At 43.1% G+C, this 24,421-nt stretch overlaps 5 non-coding genes across 5 annotated transcripts; all 5 read left to right on the top strand.

The window, feature by feature from the left end:
* The first annotated feature begins 4,242 nt into the window (after positions 1 to 4,242).
* On the top strand, positions 4,243 to 4,448 carry LOC137628010 (small nucleolar RNA U3). Its single transcript, XR_011041314.1, has one exon. It is a non-coding gene; the product is annotated as a small nucleolar RNA U3 (small nucleolar RNA).
* Positions 4,449 to 5,834: 1,386 nt separating this feature from the next.
* LOC137627941 (U1 spliceosomal RNA) lies at positions 5,835 to 5,997 on the top strand. Its single transcript, XR_011041255.1, has one exon. It is a non-coding gene; the product is annotated as a U1 spliceosomal RNA (small nuclear RNA).
* A 9,217-nt stretch (positions 5,998 to 15,214) lies between these two features.
* On the top strand, positions 15,215 to 15,420 carry LOC137628017 (small nucleolar RNA U3). The gene has a single exon (XR_011041320.1). It is a non-coding gene; the product is annotated as a small nucleolar RNA U3 (small nucleolar RNA).
* Positions 15,421 to 17,432: 2,012 nt separating this feature from the next.
* Positions 17,433 to 17,595, top strand: LOC137627940 (U1 spliceosomal RNA). Its single transcript, XR_011041254.1, has one exon. It is a non-coding gene; the product is annotated as a U1 spliceosomal RNA (small nuclear RNA).
* Positions 17,596 to 23,363: 5,768 nt separating this feature from the next.
* LOC137628009 (small nucleolar RNA U3) lies at positions 23,364 to 23,569 on the top strand. The gene has a single exon (XR_011041313.1). It is a non-coding gene; the product is annotated as a small nucleolar RNA U3 (small nucleolar RNA).
* Positions 23,570 to 24,421: the final 852 nt, after the last annotated feature.

Genomic DNA, 24,421 nt, shown 5'->3' with positions numbered 1-24,421 from the left:
AGGTCATAGCCCCAAACAGGTGCAGTCCCGACCTTACGATCGGTTCCGCAGTTAGAAGTTCTCGGCTTTCGAGAGACTTATTCTTTCTAATCAGTAGATCTTTGCAGAGCTGTTCCACTCAATAATTGATAATCAGTTCGCTCAAACAGCAAGCTCCAACACAACAAGCTCACCTGCCCGTACTTACAGTCGCTCAGCTCTTTGAGCATTACTGCAAGTAAGGAGGTGCGGCCGCTCAGCACCAAGAGCATAACTGCCAGGGGGACCAGGAAACCAGGTCCATACTGGAACTGAAGTGAAAGATTTTAGTAATAAGTAAAAGTAGCGACAGTAGCAAGTCCCAGTGAGTAGAAGAGACTGGGAGAGGAGGGAAGAAACTTTAGTAGTAGAGAAAAGGAGCAGTTTAAAGCATAGTTGCTTATCCCTGCTCAATGGGGGGAGTTGCTAGGGCAGAGAGGGGGGATTGAACTGTATTGGAGGGAGTCTTGGCAAGGGTACAGATTTTTAGTACTAGCTGCAGTATCAAGGGGATCAGCAATTCAACTGGCAAGGACTCTGCTTGAGAAATGATGGAGGAAATTGAAGGGGAAGGGGGAGGAATCTGACTAGGGGTGGGAGCAGGGTCATTGACTGGAATAGGAGCAGTGGTAGGTATTTGGGCAGTGGTTGTGGTAGGAGCAACTAGATCAGGGACCACGGAAAGACGAGGAGGAGGTCTGGAACGTGGAGTCCGTTGGGTCTTCTGCAGTTGCTGTGGTACTGTTGTTGGATAAGTAGGTGGGTCGGTCTGTTGAGCTGGTAGTCTTTTCAGGAACTCTGGACACCTCCTGTTCCAGGCGTGATGGGGTCCAGCACAATTGGGGCACTTGGCATGGGTCTCTAGCCCTCCTTGGTGTGCATCTATGCAGGTTTGAGTTGGATGATGGCGGCTGCAGACTCCACAGACTGTAGGGCCCCTGCACTCCTCCTTATGATGTCCAAAACATTGACAGTTGAAGCAATGCAATGGGTCACTTCTGAAGTCCTTTATGGGGAATTCTCCCCACAGTCTAAGGTGCAGTGAATTGGGAATTGGGTCAAGGAAGGTGACAGTCACTTCCTTGGTGGTCTGTTTGCGGTGGTCCAGTCTCCTTTCAGCTTTGGAGACATTGCTGCAGTCAGTAATGAAGGACAGTGGCATTTTTTGTTTGGTAGTGGTAGACTACTGCCTTCCTTAATTTCTTCTCTGGATCCAGAAAGACCAGGGAGGATTCCTGCTGAAGAAGGCTGGCACTGTTCTGGTCTTTTGGGGAGATTATTAAGTCCCCTTTGAGGTTCGTTCTGGCCGTCAGCTTGATGCCAGGGTTAGCAGATGCTATGGCAGCTACTACTGCATATGAAGGTGCACCTTCCACAGCTGCCAATTTAAACTTTGGGAGCTGCTTTCGGTCAGTGACAGCTGGCAGAGGATCTGGAACCGGTTCTCTAGCAGCTGTTTGATTTGGGCCTGGAGCAGGGTTGATTGTAGCGGTCTTGAGGGTGGGTAAGGCTTCCTTTAGGAGTTGAGACAAGCATGAGGTGCAGTTGCAATCATCCAGGTGCAGAGCTGCTGAAGTGTCTCTAGAAGAATCAAGGTCCATGGGTGATGTGCTGGCCATAGGTTCTGGAGTTGATGTCAGTGGAGTAGCAGCTGGCGCAGGTATATGGGTTGAGCTAGCTGGAGTTGAGGTTAGTACAGAGGCAGCTGGCGCAGAGACTTTAGTTGTAGGTGTTGTCTCTGAAGGTTGCCAGGAAAGCCAAATATCATGGAGACATAGCTGACAGTCGCAGCCATTTCTGAGAGGTTCAGTTTCACTGTATTTGAAGTTGAGGATATATTTGTGATTCTTGTGTATCCTGCATGGTCTTGTGAGAATATTCAAGTAGGGTGCTGTTGGAGCTTTCCGTGGTATATCCTGGAATTTTGTCCTGGTCTTCAATTCCTTAAAAAAACGGGATACATGCCATTGTTAGTGCGAGGTAGTCTGAGCATTTGCATTTTTTGAGGTGCTGGGCCAATAATGGGTCATCCTTGGGCACAAAACCCACATGGCTGATGAGTTCTTGTCTATAGCTGCGGTATACTCTGCAATTGTGACATCTGCAATGTGCAGTTGAGGGACTGAACAGGGCTTTGCAGTGTGTAATCCATGTTGGATAAAGGTCACTAGCAAAGTCTTTTAGCTGGGGATTCGCTAGAGACATAACTGAAATTATTTGGAGTTATAGCGGAAAATTTCAGACAACTCCTGTTAAGAGTTACAGCCAAAAATTATGGCCAGTAGGCTGGCAGGGGACCTGTGGTATCCCCTGAGCCATGAGAACAGTGTCTTCTATGCTGGAGTAGCTGGATCCTAAGCTGAAAGAGTAATCCTCTCAGTCTGGGAGCTGAGCTGAGACAACGCTCTCGTGCAGTTGCTTAGCTAAAATAGTGTGACTGCAGAGATGTCAATTCTTTTCTTTTAAAGAGGATGTGGGAAGGCAGGCTGCTGGCACTCCAAAAACCAGACTCCTCGTGGAACCAAGAGGAAGGGTTTTAGTGATAGAAAAAGAGTTATAACAGCGAGTCTCAGTGAGTAGAAGAGACTGGGATAGGAGTTGGAAGAATTATGAGTAGAAGAGAAAGGAGCAGTTGAAAGTGTAGAAACTTGAGATGAGAATTTTGGGAAAGGAGGATTTGACTAAGTTATTCAAGGTATTTGGGGACTTAGAAGAGATAGGGCATTATAGAAAATATGAATGGCTATGGGAATATGGTTTTCTAGGGACAAGGACTCTATTTGCTGAGTGAGGGATAGGGTAGGTTGGGAAGGTGTAGGTACTAGGTTAGGGATTACAGGATCAGGAGCAGTGGAAGGTTAGTGTTGAGGCCTCTGGCTAGGTGCTCCGCGACGTTTGTGCGGCTTCTGCAGCTGTGACAGTGCTTTGGGTTGGCTTGGCTGTGAGGTGTCTTTCAAGGCTGTAATCCATCTCAGACACTCTGAGCACCTTCTGTTCCAAGCATGATGAGAGGGGGTCACAATTTGGATATCTCAGAAGGGTTTCTATACCTTCCTTGTGGGTGTTCAACCTGGATTGGGTGACGGCTACAGTGACCACAAATGTTATGACTTCTGCAATATGTTCACTGATGTCCATATCGCTGGCAGAGATAACCCCAAAGAGGCTCCGGTGTATAGTCCTGGATTGGGAAAGTTCCCCATATTCCAAGGTCAATGGAATTTGGGGCTGGACTGATGACAGGGGTGATGAAATTATTGGATGGAGCTTCAAGCTTTTTTTTTTTACAGCGTTCCGCACAGACGATGCTACTGAGTGGAGACAAGGGTGTGGGCATGGTGGCTGGATAGCTGGCGAGGACTGTTTTTTTCTGATTCTTGTCAGGATTAAGGAACACCAGGAAGGATTCTGTCTATAGAAGGCTGACACTTTTGTTCCTTAGGGGAGATGATGAGCTCTCCCTTGCAGTTCGTTCGATCTGTGTTGTGAAGGATGGGCTTAGCAGCTACCAGGGCAGCAACTGCAGCATAAGAGGTGGTGTTCTCTGCAGGTAAAACCTTGAAAAGCTTTACAAAAAGATATTTTAATTTTCAAGAGTATTTGAGTTGTCAAGATACCAGATATAACCAAGCTCATTCTTCTTCCAGAAGAAAATGTCAGACCAGCATAGAGATATTGTACAAGAAACAAGATTTTACTAAAGTATTAAGCAATAGAATGTGATTTATTTATGCACATGAATAGAGTGTAAATCATACTACAGCCGAGATAATGTTTGTTCCATATTATGATGGAAAAAAAACTAGAACATACCCAAGTCTTTTTCATTATTTGGAATTGAAAAATTGTATCATTTGGTTAATATGGTTATGTCGACTTCCAGTGACTATATTAACTGAATCTTTGACCTAATATGCTCATTCCTTATTGGTTTGTAAAATATAGGTGTATTGGATATATTCATCAGGCTTTTTTCTGTGTAAAATTGAAATAAATTTTCTGTGAAATTTTTCTAAGCTGTTACTGTAGTTTATTTTATTATATCTATAATTCCTTTTTAAATATTTTCATTTAAGAATATATGGAAATTATTTAGTCAACAATAAATAGTTCTTAAATATTTATAAACAATTACAAAATGATAAAAATTAACATAAATGTCACCAGTTTTGAGGAGAGTCAGCATCCAGTGTGATCAGTAGTGGAAGTTTGGATGCTGAAGGTATGATCATACTACATAGGATCAATTCTATAGTGTGATTGACGAGTTTAAGTCCAAAACTCGGAACGAGTTCAACCACGATGACGAGGTTGAGTGTCGTCCTCTGAGCGGGAAGCGGCTCTGGAGTATTAACTTACTGCAGAGCATTGAAGACCGTTCCCTCATGGGCTCGCCCTTGAGTGGAGGAGGACGTCACAGGCTGAGTGGTTGACTCCAATCCACTATTGGGTCTTATGACTTTCTTTTAACATTCCCTTTATGGGATAAAAATCTCACCAATCAATTTCCTGTATTGGGAAATTAATTAAGCCTTGTTGAGTGCTGAATTGCTCTCTTAACATAGAAGTCTGCCCAAGCTGTTCTTATCATTATACCTTCCAATTATCACTATTTTTCATTCACATATCTAATATCATTCTTCAGCACATATTAAACTCCTTTAGTGGGCATTTTGCAGAATGGGTAACCCTTACTTTTTCGTCAAGATTCATCGTAATTTTATGTATAAAAATATTTTCATCTGGTTCTAAAATCTCTAACCTGATTGATTTATAGTTACTTTGAAATACTCTACGAAAAAACTTCCAACTGTCAGTAAGACTTTGTGTATTCATTCGAGCTATATCCCCTTCGATGACTCTGTCTCTTCCATAGTTCTTACAGCTAGTGATAGATAGCTTGTAAAATACTAATGGTTAATCTGTGGGTATATTAAAGTGAACTAATAGGATTTCTGATAAACTTACCTCATGCCAGAGGCATTGTTTTGGATCCAATCAGCTATTATTCAATCAAAGGATTATTTTGTTTGTGTCACATATTCTTTTTCCTGAACCTCCATAAACACAGAGATTGCCTAGAGCTTTTGCTCCATACAGGTCTCTTAGATCCCTAGTCATAAGTCCCAAGTGTGATACTGGAAACAAGAGGTACACACAGAGTGTGCTCATGTGTATTTGTTCAGCCGAAGAGCGTTACTGCAAAGATGGCAAGTTTTTTTTATATCGATAGGATGCGGCAAGGCAGGTGCAGTTTCTCAGCTCAAAAATGGTGTCAATATCTGCAGCAAGGTAAGCTGCCAAACCTCAAAAACGAGGGTCGTCATGGAATCGAAGGGAAGAATTTTAGTGGTAGAGAGAGTTTTATAGCATGGAGTCCCCATCAGTAAAAGAAACTGGAATAAGAGTTGGATGAATTATGGTAGAAGTATTCTAGCAGTTGAAACTCTGTAGAGCTAAGGGAAAAAACGTACCTAGTGAATACAGTAATGTATTAGAGAATAGGGTGGGGTATTAAAGCCAACACTTGTTGTTGGCACGGGCCTTTCCCTTGGTTGGCCCGTAGCACAGAGAATAGGAGCAAAGTTTGAGCCTTCAAGTATGAACGATATTTGAAAAATAATTCAACTAAATAATTAAATGAGTTTTTCCATAAAACGTCAATTTGTATTTCTAAATATATATTTAAATTTACAATGTTATGATAAAGTTGCAGAATGCACTGATATAAATTAATTTGTTGCATAAACAATTCAGTTGAAGGTTAAATCTACTCAGTAGATGTTAACTAGGGTTTACTTGTGTGTTTGAGAAGCATACTTACCTGGCACAGGGGACACCATGATCACGAAGGTGGTTCCCCCAAGGCGAGGCTCACCATTGCACTCCGGTGGTGCTGACCCTTGCGATTGACCCAAATGTGGTCAACTCGGGTGCGAAATTTTTGGTAGCGGGGGACTGCGTTCGCGCTATCCCCCAACAAAAACTGGAATAAAAATTGCAAACCTATTGAAGTACATGGATACCCTTCTGTACTTAGGATACTCTGTACTGTTTGGGAATTCCTCAAGGCCGCAAACTGCCATGGGTAGCTCACTGTACTTTAATCTTGACCATGCAATTGATATTGTTCATGTGTCTAGTTAAGACTTTCTCTCCATAAGTATATGTGATGTGTAACCTTGTAGAACTATTTATATGCTCGATTTGCAACTGTAAGGAATTGTAACGCATATTAGTGAATCTGGTTTTAATTTTTTTTATATGTAAGTCAAAGTTGTAACCATTATATATATATATATATATATATATATATATATATATGTATATATATATATATATATATGTATATATATATATATATATATATATATATATATATATATATATCATCACCATCTCCTACGCCTATTGACGCAAGGGGCCTTAGTTAGATTTTGCCAGTTGTCTCTATCTTGAGCCTTTAAATCAATTCTTCTCCATTCATCAACCCCTATTTCCCGCTTCATAGTCATCAACCATGTAGGCCTGGGTGTTCCAACTCTTCTAGTGCCTTATGGAGCCCAGTTGAAAGTTTAGTGAACTAATCTTTCTTGGGGACTGCGAAGAGCATACCCAAACCATCTCCATCTATCCCCCACCATGATCTCATCCGCATATTGCACTAGAGTAATCTCTTATAGTTTCATTTCTAATCCTTTCCTGCCATTAACTCCCAATATCATGTTGATGACTTAACCCATAGAAATATTGTGAAATTTGTTCTAATTTCCTGTACCACAAGGTAGGAATTTAAATCCAGGCTGCGGTCTGTTTTCCAATAATCGTAATTTCCAAATTTCAACTTATCTGGGGTCCTCAAAAAACTAACTGTAAAACGTCACTCCATTTCTTTTATAAATGCAATACTTTTGTATTATTCTCATTTTGATTACAAAAATGTCAATATCAAGATGGAAACACAAACTCCAAGTCTTCATTTTCATTTTGGTGACTATAATAAATATTTTATGCCTGTCTCATGTCGGCTGTTGTGATTTCTTCAGACACAAACACACATAAGTATGCTGTATGTACAGTATGTGTATATATTTTACTACAATGTTGGTTTATCAATAAAACTATCAAGACCAGAACAAAAATCACTAAAATGCTGGAAAATTACACGAAGATCAGTACAGTTCTGTAACAAAATTACAAACCTCACATAATTATGGAGTGAAATTGTTAACTAAACACATGAATTTTATCAATCGCTTGATCAAGCTTAAGAACACATACACACACACGCAGATTGCCAAGAGCTTTCGCTCTGGATGGGGGTTCTTAGACCTGTGGTCATACCCTTCAAGTGTAGTTTTGGCCATCATAGCCGGCTAGCAAGAATTGTACAAGGAATGCACTCTTGTGCAGTTGCTTAGCCAAAATAGTGTGACTGCAGAGATGTCCTTTCTTTTCTTATAAAGAGGATGTAAGAAGGCAGGCATGTGGCACTCCAAAAACCAGACTCCTCATGGAACCAAGAGGAAGAGTTTTAGTGATAGAAAAAGTGTTATAATAGCGAGTCCCAGTGAGTAGAAGAGACTGGGTTAGGAGTTAGAAGAATTATGAGTAGAAGAGAAAGGAGCAGTTATAAAAGTAGAAACTTATCGCTACTCTAGGGGAGGTTAGACTTTTGGGGAAAGGAGGATTTGACTAAGTTATTCAAGGTATCTGGGCACTTTGAAAAGGGATAGGGGTCTATAAAAAGTGTGATGGGTTGTGTGGATAAGGTTTTCTAGGGACAAGGACTCTGTTTGTTGAGTTAGGGATAGATTAGATTGGGAAGGGGAAGAATTAGTGGAAGGTGTAGGTGCTAGAAGGAAAGGGATTATAGGATCAAATGCAGTGGAAGGTTGGCTAGGTGCTCTCTGGTGTTTGTGTGGCTGCTGCAGCTGTGACGGTGCTTTAGGTGGGCTTGGCTGCGAGGTGTCTTTCAAGGCTACAATCCTTCTCAGACACTTTGAGCATGTTCTGTTCTTCCAAGCATGATAAGAGAGGGTACAATTTGGATATCTCAGAAGGGTTTCTATACCTTCCTTGTGGACGTTCAACCTGGGTTGGATGACATTGGCTGCAGTCACGACAAATGTTGTGGCGTCTGCAATATGTTCAGTAATGTCCATAATGCTGCCAGAGATACCCCCAAAGAGGCTCTGGTGTAAAGTCCTGGATGGGAAATTTTCCCCATATTCCAAGGTCAATGGAGGTTGGTTGGTTTGTTGGTCTAGATTGCCTGGGCATTAAGCCTGAACTGGGGCTCTTAGACTCGAAGTCATAGCCCCAAACAGGTGCAGTTCCGCAATTTCAAGTTCTCGTCTCTCGAGAGACTTATTCTTTCTAATCAGTAGCTCTTTGCAGAGCTGTTCCACTCAATAACTGGCAATCAGTTTGCTCAAACAGCAAGCTCCAACACAATAAGCTCACCTGCCCGGACTTACAGTCGCTCAGCTCCTTGAGCATAACTGCAAGTAAGGAGGTGCGGCTTCTCAGCACTAAGAGCATAACCGCCAGGGGGACCAGGAAACCAGGTCCATACTGGAACCGAAGTGAAAGTTTTTAGTAATAGGTAAAAGTAGCGACAGTAGCAAGTCCCAGTGAGTAGAAGAGACTAGGAGAGGAGGGAAGAAACGTTAGTAGTAAAGAAAAGGAGCAGTTTAAAGCATAGTTGCTTATCCCTGCTCAATGGGGAGAGTTGCTAGGGTAGAGAGGAGGGATTGAACTGTATTGGAGGGAGTCTTGGCAAGGGTACAGACTTTTAGTACTAGCTGCAGTATCAAGGGGATCAGCATTTCAACTGGCAAGGACTCTGCTTGGGAAATGATGGAGGAAATTGAAGGGGAAGGGGGAGGAATCTGACTAGGGGTGGGAGCAGGGTCGTTGTCTGGAATAGGAGCAGTGGTAGGTATTTGGACAGTGGTTGTGGTAGGAGCAACTAGATCAGGGACCACGGGAGGAGGAGGAGGAGGAGGTCTAGAACGTGAAGTCCGTTGGGCCTTTGGCAGCAGTTGCTGTGGTACTGTTGTCGGATAGGTAGGTGGGTCGGTCTGTTGAGCTGGTAGTCTTTTCAGGAACTCTGGACACCTCCTGTTTCAGGTGTAATGGGGTCCAGCATAGTTAGGGCACTTGGCATGGGTCTCTAGCCCTCCTTGGTGCGCATCTATGCAGGTTTGAGTTGGATGATGGTGGCTGCAAACACCACAGACCGTAGGGCCCCTGCACTCCTCCTTATGATGTCCAAAACATTGACAGTTGAAGCAATGCAATGGGTCACTTCTGAAGTCCTTTATGGGGAATTCTCCCCACAGTCCAAGGTCCAGTGAATTGGGAATTGGGTCAAGGGAGGTGACAGTCACTTCCTTGGTGGGCTGTTTGCGGTGGTCCAGTCTCCTTTCAGCTTTGGAGACATTGCTGCAGTCAGTAATGAAGGACAGTGGCATTTTTGTTTGGTAGTGGTAGACTACTGCTTTCCTTAATTTCTTCTCTGGATCCAGAAAGACCAGGGAGGATTCCTGCTGAAGAAGGCTGGCACTGTTCTGGTCTTTTGGGGAGATTATTAAGTCCCCTTTGAGGTTCGTTCTGGCCGTCAGCTTGATGCCAGGGTTAGCAGATGCTATTGCAACTACTACTGCATATAAAGGTACACCTTCCACAGCTGCCAATTTAAACTTTGGGAGCTGCTTTGGGTCAGTGACAGCTGGCAGGGGATCTGGAACCAGTTCTCTAGCAGCTGTTTGATTTGGGCCTGGAGCAAGGTTGATAGTAGCGGTCTTTAGGGTGGGTGAGGCTTCCTTTAGGAGTTGAGGCAAGCATGAGGTGCAGTTGCAATCATCCAGGTGCAGAGCTGCTGAAGTGTCTCTAGAAGAATCAAGGTCCATGGGTGATGTGGTGGCCACAGGTTCTGGAGTTGATGTCAGTGGAGTAGCAGCTGGCGCAGGTATGTGGGTTGAGCTAGCTGGAGTTGAGGTTAGTACAGAGGCAGCTGGCGCAGAGACTTTAGTTGTAGGTGTTGTCTCTGAAGGTTGCCAGGAAAGCCAAATATCATGGAGACATAGCTGACAGTCGCAGCCATTTCTGAGAGGTTCAGTTTCACTGTATTTGAAGTTGAGGATATATTTGTGATTCTTGTGTATCCTGCTTGGTCTTGTGAGAATATTCAAGTAGGGTGCTGTTGGATCTTGCCCTGGTATATCCTGGAATTTTGGCCTGGTCTTTAATTCCTTAAAAAAGGGGATACATGCCACTGTTAGTGCGAGGTAGGCATTTGCATTTTTGGGGATGCTGGGCCAATAATGGGTCATCCTTGGGCACAAAACCCACATGGCTGATGAGTTCTTGTCTATAGCTGCGGTATACTCTGCAATTGTGACATCTGCAATGTGCAGTTGAGGGACTGTACAGGGCTTTGCAGTGGGTAATCCATGTTGGATAAAGGTCACTTGCAAAGTCTTTTAGCTGGGGATTCGCTAGAGACATAACTGAAATTATTTAGAGTTACAGTGGAAAATTTCAGCCAACTCCTGTTCAGAGTTACAGCCGAAAATTACGGCCAGCAGGCTGGCATGGGACCTGTGGTATCCCCTGAGCCACGAGAACAGTGTTGTTGTTGTTGGTGTATTAAAGCCAACACTTCTTGTTGGCACGGGCCTTTTTATTGTTAGGCCCGTAGGTATTCAAACACAAAAAATAGGTACAAAATTAAAAGATTGCCCAGCCTTACTGCTGGACACGGGCTTTTGTGTAGCAGCCCGTAGTATTTATTGCCCTAAGTAGGCAATAGTGTCACAGCAGTACCAGTCTCTCATGTCTGGATTTGCAGCCGCTCAGCTCCTTGAGCGTAGCTGCAGGTGCGACCGCTCAGCCCCTTGAGCATAGTCGCCAGGTTGGCAAAGATAGGTCTTGCAACTGCTCAGCCCCTTGAGCGTGGTTGCCAGTGTGGTCGCTCAGCACCAAGAGCATGACCTTGCGGACCAAAAAGCAGGACCATTTGGAGCCGAAATGAAAGGTTTCAGTAGTAGGTAAAAGTGTTGATAGCAGTAAGTCCCAGTAAGTAGGAGAGACTGGGAGAGGAGGGAAGAATTCGAGTAGTAGGAAAAAGTGGCAGTTTTAAGCATAGATGCCTATCTCTGCACCGGGGAGGGTGAAACTAAGGGACTGAGGAGGGAATGAATTACAGAGGAGGGAGTCTTAGCAAGGGAGCAGACTTTGACTAGTAGTTGCAGTACTAGGGGGATCAAGGTATCCACTGGCAGGGCCTCTGCCAGGGATAAGATGGCAGATATTGCTGGGGGTTGGGGAGGAGATTGCACAGCGCTGGAGGTTGACTCTTCAGCTGGGCTAGCAACAGCGCTGGGTTCTTGGTCCGTGGCTGCAGTAGGGGCTCCTGGAGGGGGAGTCTCGGATTGTCGTCGGGGAGGCCTGGTTCGCTATTCCGCTGGGGTTTCGGTGCCTGCCTTGGTGCAGCCTCAGGTTTGTTAGGTGTCTGCCTTGGTGCAGCCTCAGGTTTGGTCGGTGGGGCTGCCAGTGGGGTTGGTAGCCTCTTCAAGAATTCAGGACAATTCTTGTTCCATGCATGGTGAGGTCCCGCACAATTGGGACATTTTGCCTGGGTTTTTGTCCCATTCCGATGTGCGTCAATGCAGTCCTGTGTGGGATGGCGGTGGCTGCAGACTCCGCACATTGTAGGGTTCCTGCACTCTTCTTTATGGTGCCCATAGCGCTGGCAGTTGTAACAGCGCAGTGGTTCTCGCTTTGGACTTCTGATGGGAAACTTTCCCCAGAGGCCCAAATCCAGTGCTTTAGGGACTTGCCCAATAAAGGTGACTGTTACTTCCTTGGTGGGAAGTTTGCGGTGGTCCAGCTTCCTCTCGGCTTTTGCAACATTGCTGCAGTCGGTGACGAATGACAGTGGCATGTTGACAGGAAACCGATAGATCACTGCCTGTCTGAGTCTCTTCTCGGGGTCCAGGAGGGTCAGGGAGGTTTCCTGTTGGAGGATGTTGACGCTGGCAAGGTCCTTCGGGGATATAATTAAATCCCCTTTTAGGTTGGCCCTGGCTGTGATCTTGATGCCAGGGTTGGCGGTGGCAATAGCAGCAACTGCTGCATATGACGGTGAGCCTTCTACAGCTGCCATCTTGAATTTGACAAGCTGTTTGGGTTGGCTGACAGGTGGTTGTGGTTCCTCAGCAGCGGCCAAGTTTAGGTCCAAGCTTGGGTCATTTTCGGTGATTGCCTGAGCCTCCATTAGGAGCTGTGAGAGGCATGGAGTGCAGTTGCAATCCTCAGGGTGCAGTTCTGCTAGTTTCGGTGGTTGGTTGTCAGTCAGGTCTAGAGCCATGGTTGAAACGTTGGTATCAGGTTCCGGAGTTGCGGTGAGTGGAGCGTCCTCTGCTTCCATTTTTTCAGGTGTCTTCTGGACAGCTGGTGCCGGAGATGGAGTGGGTGGCTCCGGGATAGGTGGGTCTTCGGAGTCCATAGCTGGTTTGGCATGAGTGGGGGAGCTGTGGCCTACAGTGTTGCTCCAGATAGCATACACACATGACTGGCAGTCACAGTCCCGTTCAAAGGGGAGAGAGTTACTGCAACTGGGTGCAGAGACTGTCTCTTTATACCGTGCTTGCACCCGGTATTTCCTCTGAAAAACGTCTGGATAAGGAGGCTGTGGAGGGTAGGATGGTATATCCATATATCCTGGCCTGTGCTTCCTTTGTAGGAGGTGGAAGATGCTCTCAAGTACCAGGGTATAGCACTGAAAACAACTGCATGTTTTCCTGTGGGAGAGCACCGTTGGGTCCCTTATTTTGAACCCTATGTGGTCTGCTAGCTGCTGCCTGTAGTTCTGGTACCTCTGGCAGCGATTGCACTTGCACTGCTGAGCCCCATTCTTGCAGGGATTGATCCAGGTGGGGTACAAACTCCTTTTGTAAGTGCGGAGACTGTCATGATCATCAGCCATACTGGATGGAATTGAGCCAGTCACTGAGGTCAACAACAGTTATTTAATTAGCAAAAAAGCCAAAGTAAATAACTGGATTCTTTCTTATATGTGGCCTCTTCAACCAAAGTTGAGAGGTCTTAGTGACTGTGTGGATATAAGTCCACCCATCCAGGTGTTGACAAGTCCGGTGCTGCTGAACTTCAGAAGGCTGGAGAGCTCTTGTCGGCGCGAGAGCTGGGCCGAGACTGATTATATTGAACAGTGTCTTCCGTGCTGGAGTAGCTGGATCCTGAGCAGGAAGAGTAATCCTCTCAGTCTGGGAGTTGAGCTGAGACACCGCTCTCGTGCAGTTGCTTAGCCAAAATAGTGTGACTGCAGAGATGTCAATTCTTTTCTTTTAAAGAGGATGTGGGAAGGCAGGCTGCTGGCACTCCTAAAACCAGACTCCCCGTGGAACCAAGAGGAAGGGTTTTAGTGATAGAAAAAGAGTTATAATAGCGAGTCTCAGTGAGTAGAAGAGACTGGGATAGGAGTTGGAAGAATTATGAGTAGAAGAGAAAGGAGCAGTTGTAAGTGTAGAAACTTGTTATTGGTCTAGGGGAGGTGAGACTTAGGGGAAAGGAGGATTTGACTAAGTTATTCAAGGTATTTGGGGACTTTGAAAAGGGATAGGGGTCTATTAAAAAAATGTGATGGGTTGTGCTGATAAGGTTTTCTAGGGACAAAGACTCTATATGTTGAGTTAGGGGTGGAGTAGGTTGGGAAGGGGAAGAATTAGTGGAAGGTGTAGGTGCTAGAAGGAAAGGGATTATAGGATCAAATGCAGTGGAAGGTTGGCATTGAGGCCTTGGCTAGGTGCTCTCTGGCGTTTGTGCAGTTGCTGCAGCTATGACAGTGCTTTAGGTAGGCTTCGCTGCGAGGTGTCTTTCAAGGCTGTAATCCATCTCAGATGCTCTGAGCATCTTCTGTTCTTCCAAGCTTGATGAGAGAGGGCACAATTTGGATAATCTGGAAGGGTTTCTATTCTTTCCTTGTGAGCGTTCAACCTGGGTTGGGTGACGTTGGCTGCAGTCACCGCAAATGCTGTTGCCTCTGCAATATGTTCAGTGATGTCCATAATGCTTGCAGAGATAACCCCAAAGAGGCTCTGGTGTATAGTCCTGGATGGGGAAAGTTCCCCATATTCCAAGGTAAATGGAAATTGGGACTGGACTGATGAAGGTGGTGATGAAATTGCTGGATGGAACTTCAAGCTTTTTTTAAGTGTTCCGCAGAGACAATGCTACTGAGTGGAGACAAGGGTGTGGGCATAGTGGCTGGATAGCTGGCGAGGACTGCTTTTTTCTGCTTGTCAGGATTAAGGAACACCAGGAAGGATTCTGTCTGTAGAAGGCTGACACTTTTGTTCCTTAGGGGAGATGATGAGCTCTCCCTTGCAGTTTGTTCGAACTGTGTTGTGAAGGATGGGCTTAGCAGCTGCCAGGGCAGCAATGGCAGTATAAGAGGTGGTGTTCTCTGCACGTAAAACCTTGAAAAGGTTCCCAAAATACTTTAATTTTCAAGAATAGTTGAGATCTTAAGATAGTACATATAACCAAGCTCATTCTTCCTCCAGAAGAAAATGTCAGACCAACATAGAGATTTTATACAAGAAAGATTTTACTAAAGTATTAAGCAATAGAATACGATTTATTTCTGCACATGAATAGAGTTTAAATCATACTACAGCCAAGATCATGTTTGTTCCATATTATGATGAAACAAAGCCCCCCCCCAAAAAAAAAAAAAAAAAAAAATTGGACCTACCAAAGACTTTTTCATTATTTGGAATTGAAAAATTGTATCATTTAGGTAATATGGTTATATCGACTTCCAGTGACTATATTAACTGAATCTTTACTCTAATATGGTCATGCCATATTTGTTTGTTGAATATAAGTGTATTGGATATATTCATCAGGCTATTTTCTGTGTAAAATTGAAATAAATTATCTGTGTAATTTTTTTAAGCTGTTACTGTAGTTTATTTTAATTTATCTACAATTCCTTTTTGAATATTTTTAATTAAGAATTTATGGAAATTATTTATTCAACAATAAATAGTTCTTAAATCTTTATAAACAATTACAAAATGATGGAAATTAACATAAATAACACCAGTTTTGAGGAGAGTCAGCATCCGGTGTGACCAGTAGTGGAAGTTTGGATGCTGAAGGTATGATCATACTACATAGGATCAATTCTATAGTGTGATTGACGAGTTTAAGTCCAAAACTCGGAACGAGTTCAACCACGATGACGAGGTTGAGTGTCGTTCTCTGAGCGGGAAGCGGCTCTGGAGTATTAACTTACTGCAGAGCATTGAAGACCGTTCCCTCATGGGCTCGCCCTTGAGTGGAGGAGGACGTCACAGGCTGAGTGGTTGACTCCAATCCACTATTGGGTCTTATGACTTTCTTTTAACATTCCCTTTATGGGATAAAAATCTCACCAATCAATTTCCTGTATTTGGAAATTAATATTATTATTATTATTACTAGCTATTCTACAACCCTAGTTGGAAAAGCAGGAAATTAATATTATTATTATTATTACTAGCTAATCTACACCCCTAGTTGGAAAAGCAGGATGCTATAAGCCCAGGGACTCCAACAGGAAAAATAGCCTAGTGAGGAAAGGAAACAAGGAAATAAAATATTTTAGGAACAGTAACATTAGAATAAATATTTCCTATATAAACTATAAAAACTTTATCAAAACAAGAGGAAGAGAATAGCGTGCCCGAGTGTACCTGCAAGCAAGAGAACTCTAACCCAAGACAGTGGAAGACCATGAGACAGAGGTTATGGCACTACCCAAGACAACGGTTTGATTTCGGAGTGTCCTTCTCCTAGAAGAGCTGCTTACCATAGCTAAAGGGCATTTTCTACCCTTACTAAGAGGGAATTGGCCACTGAACAAATACAGTGCAGTAGTCAACCCCTTGAGAGAAGAAATATTTGGTAATCTCATTGTTGTCAGGTGTATGAGGACAGAGGAGAATATGTAAAGAATAGGCCAGACTTTTCGTTGTATGTAGGCAAAGGGTAAATGAACCGTAACCAGAAAGAAGGATCCAATATACTACTGTCTGGCCAGTCAAAGGACCCCATTACTCTATAGCGGTAGTATCTCAACTTGTGGCTGGAGCCCTGGCCAACCTACTACCTATTAAATTAAGCATTGTTGATTGCTGACTTGCTCTCCTAACGTAGAAGTTTGACCAAGCTGTTCTTACCATTATACCTTCTAATTATCACTATTTTTCATCCACATATCTAAAACCATTCTTCAGCACAATTAAGATTCCTTTAGTTGGTATTTTACAGAATGGGTAACCCTTACTCATTCTTCGAGATTCTTCGTAATTTCATGTATGAAAAATATTTTCATCTGGTTCTAAAGTTTCTAACCTGATTGATTATAGCTACTTTGAAATACTCTACCAAAAAAAAAGCTTCCAGCTATACGTAGGAAATTATGTATTCATTGGAGCTTTTCCCCTTCTCTGACTCTGTCTCTTCCATAGTTCTTACAGTTAGTGATAGATAGCTCGTCAAATACTAATGGTTAGTTTATGAGTATTTTAAAGTGAACTAATAGGATTCCTGACAAACCAAGTTCATGCCAGAGGCATTGTTTTGGATCCAATCAGCAACCAGTCAATCAAAGGATTAGGTTTTTTATGTGTTATTTAGTCTTTTTTCCGAACCTCCATAAATACACAGATTGCCCAGAGCTTTTGCTCCAGACAGGGCTCTTAGATCCGTGGTCACATCTTGTAGGTGTGATACTGGAAACAAGAGGTACACACAGAGTGTGCTTGTGTAGTCGCTCTGCCCAAATGAGCGTTACTGCAAAGATGGCAAGTTTTTCTTATATCGATAGGATGCTCCAAGGCAGGTGCAGTTTCTCAGCTCAAAGAGGGTGTCAATATCTGCAGCAAGGTAAGCTGCCAAACCTCAAAAACGAGGGTCGTCATGGAATCAAAGGGAAGAATTTTAGTGGTAGAGAGAGTTTTATAGCATCGAGTTCCCGTCAGTAAAAGAAACTAGTATAGTTGGATGAATTATAAGTAGAAGGATTCTAACAGTTGAAACTCCATAGAGCTAAGGGCGAAAACGTACTTAGTGAATTCAGTAATGTATTAGAGAATAGGAGCAAGGTTTGAGCATTCAAATATGAACGATATTTGAAAAATTATTTAATTAAATAGTAAAATGAGTTTTTCCATAAAACCTCAATTTGTGTTTCTAAATATTTATTTAAATTTACAATGCTATGATAAAGTTGGAGGATGCACTGATATAAATTAATTTGTTGCATAAACAATTCAGTTGTAGATTACATGTACTCAGCAGATGTTAGCTAGGGTTTACTTGTGTGTTTGAGAAGCATACTTACCTGGCACAGGGGACACCATGATCACGAAGGTGGTTCCCCCAAGGCGAGGCTCACCATTGCACTCCGGTGGTGCTGACCCTTGCGATTGACCCAAATGTGGTCAACTCGGGTGCGAAATTTTTGGTAGCGGGGGACTGCGTTCGCGCTATCCCCCAACAAAAACTGAAATCAACTGCAAACCTATTTAAGTACCTGGCCATTAGTGTAAATGTATACCCTTCTGTACTTAGGCTAGTGTGTACTCTCTGGGAATTCCTCAAGGCCACAAACTGCCATGTGTACCTCTCTGTACTCTAATCTTGACCAAGTGATTGATAATGTTCGTGTGTCTAGTTAACACTTTCTCTCCTTAAGTATATGTGGTGTGTAACCTTGTAGAACTATTAACTGCTCAATTTGGAACTGTATGGAATTGTCTTGCATTTTAGTGTGTCTGGTTTTTTATTTGTTTTATTGGTAAGCTAAAATTTTAACCATATATATATACATATATATATATATGTATATATATATATATATATATATATATATATATATATATATATGCATATATATATATATATATATATATATATATATATATATATATACACACACACACACACACACACACACACACCATCATCACCATCTCCTACGCCTATTGACGCAAAGAGCCTCAGTTGTGTCTCTTGAGCTTTTAAATCAATACTTCTCCATTCATCAACCCCTATATCATGCTTCATAGTCCTCAGCCATGTAGGCCTTCGTGTTCCAACTCTTCTAGTGCTTTGTGGAGCCCAGTTGAAAGTTTGGTGAACTAATCTTTCTTGGGCACTGCAAAGAGCATGCCCAAACCATCTCTATCTACCCCTCACCATGATCTCATCCACATATTGCACTAGAGTAATCTCTTATAGTTTCATTTCTAATCCTTTCCTGTTATTTACTCCCAATATCATGTTGATGACTTAACCCATAGAAATATTGTGAAATTTGTTCTAATTTCCTGTACTACAAGGTAGGAATTTAAATCCAGGCTGTGGTATGTTTTCCAATAATCATAATTTCCAAAATTCAACTTATCTGGGATCCTCAAAAAACTAACTGTAAAATGTCACTCCATTTCTTTTATTAATGCAATATTTATGTATTATTCTCATTTTGATCACAAAAATGTCAATATCAAGATGGAAACACAAACTCCAAGTCTTCATTTTCATTTTGGTGACTATAATACATATTCTATGCCTGTCACGTGTCGGCTGTTGTGATTTCTTCAGACACAAACACACATATAAGTATGCTGTATGTACAGTATGTGTATATATTTTACTACAATGTTGGTTGATCAATAGAATTATCAAGACCAGAACCAGAATCATTAAAATGCTGGAAAATTACATGAAGATCAGTACAGTTCTGTAACAAAATTACAAACTTCACATAATTATGGAGAGAAATTGTTAACTAAACACATGAATGTTATTAATCGCTTGATCAAGCTTAAGAACACATACACACATACGCAGATTGCCAAGAGCTTTTGTTCTAGATGGGGGCTTTTTGACCTGTGGTCACACCCCTCAAGGGTAGTTTTGGCCATCATAGCTGGCTAGCAAGAAGTGCACAAAGAATGCGCTCGTGTTCGTTCGTTCGTTGTAGATTACCCGGGTATTACGGACGGATTGAGCCTCTTAGACTTTAGGTCATAGCCCCAAACAGGTGCAGTCCCGACCTTACGATCGGTTCCGCAGTTAGAAGTTCTCGGCTTTCGGAGACTTATTCTTTCTAATCAGTAGATCTTTGCAGAGCTGTTCCACTCAATAATTGGTAATCAGTTCGCTCAAACAGCAAGCTCCAACACAACAAGCTCACCTGCCCGTACTTACAGTCGCTCAGCTCTTTGAGCATTACTGCAAGTAAGGAGTTGCGGCCGCTCAGCACCAAGAGCATAACTGCCAGGGGGACCAGGAAACCTGGTCCATACTGGAACCGAAGTGAAAGATTTTAGTAATAAGTAAAAGTAGCGACAGTAGCAAGTCCCAGTGAGTAGAAGAGACTGGGAGAGGAGGGAAGAAACTTTAGTAGTAGAGAAAAGGAGCAGTTTAAAGCATAGTTGCTTATCCCTGCTCAATGGGGGGAGTTGCTAGGGCAGAGAGGGGGGATTGAACTGTATTGGAGGGAGTCTTGGCAAGGGTACAGATTTTTAGTACTAGCTGCAGTATCAAGGGGATCAGCAATTCAACTGGTAAGGACTCTGCTTGAGAAATGATGGAGGAAATTGAAGGGGAAGGGGGAGGAATCTGACTAGGGGTGGGAGCAGGGTCATTGACTGGAATAGGAGCAGTGGTAGGTATTTGGACAGTGGTTGTGGTAGGAGCAACTAGATCAGGGACCACGGGAGGAGGAGGAGGAGGTCTAGAACGTGGAGTCCGTTGGGTCTTCTGCAGTTGCTGTGGTGCTGTTGTTGGATAAGTAGATGGGTCGGTCTGTTGAGCTGGTAGTCTTTTCAGGAACTCTGGACACCTCCTGTTCCAGGCGTGATGGGGTCCAGCACAATTGGGGCACTTGGCATGGGTCTCTAGCCCTCCTTGGTGCGCATCTATGCAGGTTTGAGTTGGATGATGGCGGCTGCAGACTCCACAGACTGTAGGGCCCCTGCACTCCTCCTTATGATGTCCAAAACATTGACAGTTGAAGCAATGCAATGGGTCACTTCTGAAGTCCTTTATGGGGAATTCTCCCCACAGTCCAAGGTGCAGTGAATTGGGAATTGGGTCAAGGAAGGTGACAGTCACTTCCTTGGTGGGCTGTTTGCGGTGGTCCAGTCTCCTTTCAGCTTTGGAGACATTGCTGCAGTCAGTAATGAAGGACAGTGGCATTTTTTGTTGGTAGTGGTAGACTACTGCCTTCCTTAATTTCTTCTCTGGATCCAGAAAGACCAGGGAGGATTCCTGCTGAAGAAGGCTGGCACTGTTCTGGTCTTTTGGGGAGATTATTAAGTCCCCTTTTGAGGTTGGTTCTGGCCGTCAGCTTGATGCCAGGGTTAGCAGATGCTATGGCAGCTACTACTGCATATGAAGGTGCACCTTCCACAGCTGCCAATTTAAACTTTGGGAGCTGCTTTGGGTCAGTGACAGCTGGCAGAGGATCTGGACCCGGTTCTCTAGCAGCTGTTTGATTTGGGCCTGGAGCAGGGTTGATTGTAGCGGTCTTGAGGGTGGGTAAGGCTTCCTTTAGGAGTTGAGACAAGCATGAGGTGCAGTTGCAATCATCCAGGTGCAGAGCTGCTGAAGTGTCTCTAGAAGAATCAAGGTCCATGGGTGATGTGGTGGCCATAGGTTCTGGAGTTGATGTCAGTGGAGTAGCAGCTGGCGCAGGTATATGGGTTGAGCTAGCTGGAGTTGAGGTTAGTACAGAGGCAGCTGGCGCAGAGACTTTAGTTGTAGGTGTTGTCTCTGAAGGTTGCCAGGAAAGCCAAATATCATGGAGACATAGATGACAGTCGCAGCCATTTCTGAGAGGTTCAGTTTCACTGTATTTGAAGTTGAGGATATATTTGTGATTCTTGTGTATCCTGCATGGTCTTGTGAGAATATTCAAGTAGGGTGCTGTTGGATCTTACCGCGGTATATCCTGGAATTTTGTCCTGGTCTTCAATTCCTTAAAAAAACGGGATACATGCCATTGTTTGTGCGAGGTAGTCTGAGCATTTGCATTTTTTGAGGTGCTGGGCCAATAATGGGTCATCCTTGGGCACAAAACCCACATGGCTGATGAGTTCTTGTCTATAGTTGCGGTATACTCTGCAATTGTGACATCTGCAATGTGCAGTTGAGGGACTGTACAGGGCTTTGCAGTGGGTAATCCATGTTGGATAAAGGTCACTAGCAAAGTCTTTTAGCTGGAGATTCGCTAGAGACATAACTGAAATTATTTGGAGTTATAGCGGAAAATTTCAGACAACTCCTGTTAAGAGTTACAGCCAAAAATTATGGCCAGCAGGCTGGCAGGGGACCTGTGGTATCCCCTGAGCCATGAGAACAGTGTCTTCTATGCTGGAGTAGCTGGATCCTAAGCTGAAAGAGTAATCCTCTCAGTCTGGGAGCTGAGCTGAGACAACGCTCTCGTGCAGTTGCTTAGCTAAAATAGTGTGACTGCAGAGATGTCAATTCTTTTCTTTTAAAGAGGATGTGGGAAGGCAGGCTGCTGGCACTCCAAAAACCAGACTCCTCGTGGAACCAAGAGGATGGGTTTTAGTGATAGAAAAAGAGTTATAACAGCGAGTCTCAGTGAGTAGAAGAGACTGGGATAGGAGTTGGAAGAATTATGAGTAGAAGAGAAAGGAGCAGTTGAAAGTGTAGAAACTTGAGGTGAGAATTTTGGGAAAGGAGGATTTGACTAAGTTATTCAAGGTATTTGAGGACTTAGAAGAGATAGGGCATTATAGAAAATATGAATGGCTATGGGGATATGGTTTTCTAGGGACAAGGACTCTATTTGCTGAGTGAGGGATAGGGTAGGTTGGGAAGGTGTAGGTACTAGGTTAGGGATTACAGGATCAGGAGCAGTGGAAGGTTAGTGTTGAGGCCTCTGGCTAGGTGCTCCGCGACGTTTGTGCGGCTTCTGCAGCTGTGACAGTGCTTTGGGTTGGCTTGGCTGTGAGGTGTCTTTCAAGGCTGTAATCCATCTCAGACACTCTGAGCACCTTCTGTTCCAAGCATGATGAGAGGGGGTCACAATTTGGATATCTCAGAAGGGTTTCTATACCTTCCTTGTGGGTGTTCAACCTAGATTGGGTGATGGCTACAGTGACCACAAATGTTATGACTTCTGCAATATGTTCACTGATGTCCATAACGCTGGCAGAGATAACCCCAAAGAGGCTCCGGTGTATAGTCCTGGATGGGGAAAGTTCCCCATATTCCAAGGTCAATGGAATTTGGGGCTGGACTGATGACAGGGGTGATGAAATTATTGGATGGAGCTTCAAGCTTTTTTTTTACAGCGTTCCGCACAGACGATGCTACTGAGTGGAGACAAGGGTGTGGGCATGGTGGCTGGATAGCTGGCGAGGACTGTTTTTTTTCTGCTTCTTGTCAGGATTAAGGAACACCAGGAAGGATTCTGTCTATAGAAGGCTGACACTTTTGTTCCTTAGGGGAGATGATGAGCTCCCCCTTGCAGTTCGTTCGATCTGTGTTGTGAAGGATGGGCTTAGCAGCTACCAGGGCAGCAACTGCAGCATAAGAGGTGGTGTTCTCTGCAGGTAAAACCTTGAAAAGCTTTACAAAAAGATATTTTAATTTTCAAGAGTATTTGAGTTGTCAAGATACCAGATATAACCAAGCTCATTCTTCTTCCAGAAGAAAATGTCAGACCAGCATAGAGATATTGTACAAGAAACAAGATTTTACTAAAGTATTAAGCAATAGAATGTGATTTATTTATGCACATGAATAGAGTGTAAATCATACTACAGCCGAGATAATGTTTGTTCCATATTATGATGGAAAAAAAACTAGAACATACCCAAGTCTTTTTCATTATTTGGAATTGAAAAATTGTATCATTTGGTTAATATGGTTATGTCGACTTCCAGTGACTATATTAACTGAATCTTTGACCTAATATGCTCATTCCTTATTGGTTTGTAAAATATAGGTGTATTGGATATATTCATCAGGCTTTTTTCTGTGTAAAATTGAAATAAATTTTCTGTGTAATTTTTCTAAGCTGTTACTGTAGCTTATTTTATTATATCTAATTCCTTTTTAAATATTTTCATTTAAGAATATATGGAAATTATTTAGTCAACAATAAATAGTTCTTAAATATTTATAAACAATTACAAAATGATAAAAATTAACATAAATGTCACCAGTTTTGAGGAGAGTCAGCATCCAGTGTGACCAGTAGTGGAAGTTTGGATACTGAAGGTATGATCATACTACATAGGATCAATTCTATAGTGTGATTGACGAGTTTAAGTCCAAAACTCGGAACGAGTTCAACCACGATGACGAGGTTGAGTGTCGTCCTCTGAGCGGGAAGCGGCTCTGGAGTATTAACTTACTGCAGAGCATTGAAGACCGTTCCCTCATGGGCTCGCCCTTGAGTGGAGGAGGACGTCACAGGCTGAGTGGTTGACTCCAATCCACTATTGGGTCTTATGACTTTCTTTTAACATTCCCTTTATGGGATAAAAATCTCACCAATCAATTTCCTGTATTGGGAAATTAATTAAGCCTTGTTGAGTGCTGACTTGCTCTATTAACATAGAAGTCTGCCCAAGCTGTTCTTATCATTATACCTTCCATTTATCACTATTTTTCATTCACATATGTAAAATCATTCTTCAGCACATACTAAACTCCTTTAGTGGGTATTTTGCAGAATGGGTAACCCTTACTTTTTTGTCAAGATTCTTCGTAATTTTATGTATAAAAATATTTTCATCTGGCTCTAAAATCTCTAACCTGATTGGTTCATAGTTACTTTGAAATACTCTACCAAAAACTTCCAACTATAAGTAAGACTTTGTGTATACATTCGAGCTATATGCCCTTCGATGATTCTGTCTCTTCCATAGTTCTTACAGTTAGTGATAGCTCGTCAAATGCTAATGGTTAATCTGCGAGTATATTAAAGTGAACTAATAGGATTTCTGATAAACGTAGCTCATGCCAGGGGCATTGTTTTGGATCCAATCAGCAACCAGTCAATCAAAGGATTAGGTTGTTTATGTGTGATTTAGTCTTTTTTTCCGAACCTCCATATATACACAGATTGCCGTTTTTGCTCCATACAGGTCTCTTAGATCCGTAGTCATAAGTCCCAAGTGTGATACTGGAAACAAGAGGTACACACAGAATGTGCTCTTGTGTAGTTGCTCAGCCGAAGAGCGTTACTGCAAAATCGTCTTCTTGGGGTATTAAAGCCAACACTTGTTGTTGGCACGGGCCTTTCCCTTGGTTGGCCCGTAAAGTGCAAAGATGG

Source organism: Palaemon carinicauda, chromosome 35, assembly GCF_036898095.1.
Source record: "Palaemon carinicauda isolate YSFRI2023 chromosome 35, ASM3689809v2, whole genome shotgun sequence".
NCBI lineage: Eukaryota > Metazoa > Arthropoda > Malacostraca > Decapoda > Palaemonidae > Palaemon > Palaemon carinicauda.
Note: the sequence above shows the minus strand (reverse complement) of the source record. Positions and strands in the feature narration are given on the sequence as shown.